At 42.4% G+C, this 5,315-nt stretch overlaps 1 non-coding gene across 1 annotated transcript; it reads left to right on the forward strand.

Moving 5' to 3' along the window:
• The first annotated feature begins 2,088 nt into the window (after positions 1–2,088).
• TRNAH-GUG (transfer RNA histidin (anticodon GUG)) lies at positions 2,089–2,160 on the forward strand. Its single transcript has one exon. It is a non-coding gene; the product is annotated as a tRNA-His (tRNA).
• The last annotated feature ends 3,155 nt before the right edge of the window (positions 2,161–5,315 follow it).

Genomic DNA, 5,315 nt, shown 5'->3' on the forward strand with positions numbered 1-5,315 from the left:
TCTGAGGTTATTGATATTTCTCCCTGCAGTCTTGATTCCAGCTTGTGCTTCATCCAGCCTGGCATTTCCCTTGATGTACTCTGCTGCTGCTGCTGCTAAGTCACTTCAGTCGTGTCCGACTCTGTGCGACCCCATAGACGGCAGCCCACCAGGCTCCCCCGTCCCTGGGATTCTCCAGGCAAGAACGCTGGAGCGGGTTGCCATTTCCTTCTCCAATACATGAAAGGGAAAAGTGAAAGTGAAGTTGCTCAGTCGTGTCCGACTCTTAGCAACCCCATGGACTGCAGCCTACCAGGCTCCTCCATCCATGGGATTTTCCAGGCAAGAGTACTGGAGTGGGGTGCCATTGCCTTCTCCAGATGTACTCTACATATAAGTTAAATAAGCAAGGTGACAATATACAACCTTGATGTACTCCTTTCCCAATTTGGAACCAGTCCATTGTTCCATGTCCAGTTCTAACTGTTGCTCCTTGACCTGCATACAGACTAGAAAATCTGTTTCCACAATTTGTACTCTGAGAGTTGCTTTAAATTAAAACAAAAACAAAAACAGTGATGTCCCTTTTGTTCTGTTGGTATGTGCCCATAGCAAAGAGTATGAGGGTGGAACACAAAAGATGGTGTTTCAAGAACCTCCTTTTGGCCAGCAAGGAGACGTGTTCTGCACCCTGCCACAGAGTGACCTTCGACCAGATTCACCCACCTGTATTGCTGGTCAGGCCAGAGGGCAGGCTCAGGGACTCAGGGCAGTACTTCCATCGCCATGGAAGGAAAATGGACTTGTGAGAGCTTGAAGGAAGATAGAAGGGACTATGGTCTCCCCAGGTGGTGCTAGTAGTTCTTCATGTCACCTGCTAATTCAGGAGACATAAGAGACTCGGGTTCAATCCCTGGGTTGGGAAGATCCCCTGGAAGAGCGGAGCAACCCACTCCAGTGTTCTTGCCTGGAGAATCCCATGGACAGAGGAGCTTGGCGGGTCCATAACGTTGCAGAGTGGGACACGACTGAAGAGGCCAGCGTGCACGTGTGCAGAAGGTGCTACAGGCGATTGGTGGGGGTGGTGGTGACCGTTTGTGTCTGAAGCTTTTATCTGCAGAAATACCCTTTTTTCAGAACCACTGGACTTCTTGGCACCCACTCAACAGATGAATTCAGTCCTTGCCACCCTATACAGTGCCAGCTACCCCAGCCGCTCCAGGCCTCTCCATTCAGAAGGCTTAAAGGAGACACCCCATAACACTCCAGTGATTATAAAGAGGGTTTTGATGTGTTTTCTCTTACAAAGGTTTTCAACCTTTGGGGAATATCTTGTCTAGACTACTTTAATTTTTAAAACAAAGAAATTTCTTAAAAATGCCTCCTTGAATCTTACTTAGCATGGAGCTCTCCAGTTTCTCTGGGTGGAAGAAATTAGGAAGCTAATGTTATTAGGAAGCTTTTTTTTTTTTTTTTTTTTGCATTATTGTGGCTTCAAGACCTAAATATCCCAGGGGGGGGGAAAAAAAAAAAGCTTTAGGGATCAATGGGTTTGAAAGAAGACCTTTCCTTTATCAGAGCGTGCTCACCCTGGCTTCTAATAGGAAGAGCAAGCCTTCCTGACTCACTCAGGTCCTCAGTCCATTTTGTTCTTGCCATATTTTTTTTATATCTCTGCTGCCTAAGCATATGGAAAGAAGGCTCGTGGTGGAGAAACCACAAAAGAGGCTCAGATTCATATGTCATTTAATGCAATGTAATTGGTGGTGGCGGTTGAGGGTGGGAAATCTGTATTCATAATTGGTTAAAAGTAGGAAGCATGAGTCAACAGGCTGGGTTCTCGCAGTCTGGTTACTTTGATTATCATTTCCTGACAGTGAGTCCAGTGAGTCTTATATAATACAATTTCGCCCATCAGCCAAGGAGACAATGTTCATTTCATGTTCAATCACTTCGTTATTGTTCCTTTCAATAATTGGAGATTATTGAAACCTCTTCGCCGGTGTTAAGAAAATGTATGTATTTAGGCAATAGATGGCAGTGTTTCCACAAATTTTAATATTGCAATGGCTCTTAAAGGCAGCCGGGTGCTCAGCTCCCCTGTAGCTTGCCGTGATCGTATAGTGGTTAGTACTCTGCGTTGTGGCCGCAGCAACCTCGGTTCGAATCCGAGTCACGGCAGGAGGAGAGAGAACTTTTGGAAGAGAATAGCACGGGTCCCAAGCTGAAGCCCATTTAATAAAATTTTGCAACCAGACATAGAATAAATAATAAAAATCAATAAAACAGAACCGCTGCAAAGATTTTAAACTTTAGAAAGATGACATGTGCAGAGTGTCTTTATTAACGCACTAACCCTGTTGTAAGTGTGTTGTGTGTGGGTTTTTTTATTTGCCTTGACGGATAATATGATAAGACTGGAGTGTAGTGGGCATGTAATTATTATTAATTACAACTACTTAAGCTCTGCTTTGAGCAGACTCGTCAAGTCCGCTTGCTTTTGAGCCTTGCCAGGGCTGTACAGTAATAACAACCCTGAATTATTTGGAAAGATATCAGCGGTAGATGTGGAAATCCTGTTTAACCAGGCATGAATTGTTGTTAGGAGGGTTTTTTTTTTTTTTTTTTTTTTTTCAGGATGACAGAGAGAAAATGAACTGTCCCTTATCAGTAATTGCAGGAAACATTTTGTTTCTATGATATGAACTGGCTGTAATTTAACTTTCCTGCCTCATTGGATAATGTAAGGAGCCAGTTGTTGCTCAAAATGAGATTCTCTGAAGTGGGCATTTGGGTCTGATAAAAGGCATATTCTAAGTAGACAATGTGGCTCAAGCAATAAATAATGTCCATATATGGTGAAACTTTTTAAATGACATTTTCCAAAAGACCGGGGTTTGTATTGTAAATGGCTAAATGTTGAATTAGTGTGAGTAACACAACTTTAATGGGTCTTTCTCCAGGATTTAAAAACATGAACAATACAGCCTGAAAATGTCAAATATAAGTGTGTAATAATGAAGTTTACTGCTCACTAGAAGGTATTTTTTAAAGCCTTTAGCCTCTGTTTCACGGATGGCCTATCAAAAACTCATGTTGGTTATTTGTGTAACACTAAAAAGGATTTCAAATAAAAATATATGCTCAGGGTAGGCACAGATTCTATTTAGTTCCTTCAGAATCAGTGAATTCTTAGAAATAATATTCTAGAACAATTGCAATAAATACCGCCTGTCTCTTCCAAAACAAAACAAAACAACAAAAAGAGAGCAGTTTCTATTTGATTTTGGACCTGGATTGACCAGGGCTTCCCAGGTGGTGAGAGCGGTAAAGAACCCACCTGCTAATGAAGGAGACATAAGAGATGAGGGTTGGATCCGTGGGTCAGGAAGATCCCCTGGGGGAGGGCATGGCAACCCACTCCAGTATTCTTACCTGGAGAATCCCTGGGACAGAGGAGCCTGGGCGGGCTACAATGCATAACGTGGTAAACAGTCAGACACAACTGAAGTGACTTAGCATACACACGTAGGTTGATAAGCCTCAGAATGTAATGCTCTAAAAAATGTGTTTATTGTTTCCTCCCAGACCAACTTTCAAAACCGTTTTATACTCTGAATCTCTTCTTCCTGTGGTTTATTCTCTTGCCCCACCCCACCCCAGCCCTCAGGCCCGTATTTCTCAGGAATTCTGCCTCCCCATCTCCAAAGGGCCTGGCCTCTGCTTCAAGTCTGCATGACCTCAGCTGGCTGGTACTAACAATGCTTCTAAGAAGACTGTTGAATTGCAATTGTTGTTTAATTTAAAACACTTCAAGAAAATAAAAAATAAGCCCAAGCCAAGGTTATTTGTGTTCTGCCAGGAGACTGAAAATGCAATGAATTAATCATTTGAGGAATGAGATTGTGTTAGCCAGGATTCAGTGGTTACAAGTGACAGAAACACGACATGTACTGATTTAAAGAGAGGGATGGATCTAGGTGCAGGAACAATGGGGCTTTAGAAACAATAGGAACCAGGCTATTAAAGATGATCAAGACACACTTTCTCCATCTCATCCCATATCTGTTTCAGCATGTCATCTTTATTTTCTCAAACTAATTTCTACATGGCAGAAAGTGTGGCAGGTGATAGCAAAACCTAATCTTTATACTTACAGCATTGCTATCTGCAGGAGAGCCCCTGAGTGCCAGTACACAAAAGTCCTGGGGAAAGATCTGATTGGCTTAGTTTGGGTCAGGTGTGCATTACTGGACCAATCAGCCATGTCCACAGGGATAGAGTGATACAGTACAAAAGGTGCCCTTCCCTTGGTCTTAAGGCCAGTCCCAAAGTGAGGAAAAAGCCACCTCACTATTTTCCCATCGCATTACTTGATTCACCATTTGGTGGCCGTCTAATCCAACAAACTCATGAGTTCAGTTCCCAAACTATTAACATCTCTAGTGACTTGTGAAGAAAGAAAAGCAGTTGGGGAGTGGGGAGTGGAGGGTGTCAGACTTTCCGGACTCACTCTGGAGCTTAGGGACATAGTTGGAGGAACTGCTTCAACAAGAGAGCATTTTATGTTCTCTCTCCTCTGTGTCCACCAAAGGGGGCCTTCTTGCCCCAGTTGACTGCTTTCCCACCTTGGCCAGGTGAGAGCATGAAGTCTTCCGAGTCTTCTGACAAAAACCCCCTTGAACTTGGGCAAGTTACCTAAGTACTCAGAGTAAAGTAAATGAACGCAGAGTAGGCAGTTCATGCAAGAATTAAAAGAATAATGTACAAACAAATAAAAAAACGTAGTGCTGAGGCCTGTAATACAATTCAACACTGGCATATAGTAGGGTTGTAACAAATAATATTTATTCTTATTTATTCAAGGTGCCTGGTACTCTCCTCCTCCATCAACCTCCATTGGTAGAAACTCTAGAGTGAGATTTCCATTAGGAAACAGGGTCCTTGCCGTGGTTTCAGAAATTTTAAAAAGTGATAATATAGACTCTGAACCAGGGATAGCACAAGTCAGAATCCACTAGTGGCCAGATCTTTATTCAAGTTTACCATCCTGGTTCACGCCTCTTCACGTGTTACCGTGATTGCAGATCGTAGAAATCAGGGCTTGTTTTCATCAACAGAGAGTTTGCTGACACTGGGTTTACTATCTTGCTTTCTTGCTCATGTTAAAATAAATTGAATTCTAGTTCCAAAACCCATATCCAATTGGTTTTCAGAAATGTTAAAGTCTGAGTGATCAGAAGAAATTCTAAGTTTTAATTATATTAATTTCAAGACAGTATCTGCTTTTAGTTTTTTAAAAAGCATTTTACACATATCTCAACAGACCCCATTGT

The sequence above is a fragment of the Budorcas taxicolor genome, chromosome 8 (assembly GCF_023091745.1).
Source record: "Budorcas taxicolor isolate Tak-1 chromosome 8, Takin1.1, whole genome shotgun sequence".
NCBI classification, from domain to species: Eukaryota; Metazoa; Chordata; class Mammalia; order Artiodactyla; family Bovidae; genus Budorcas; species Budorcas taxicolor.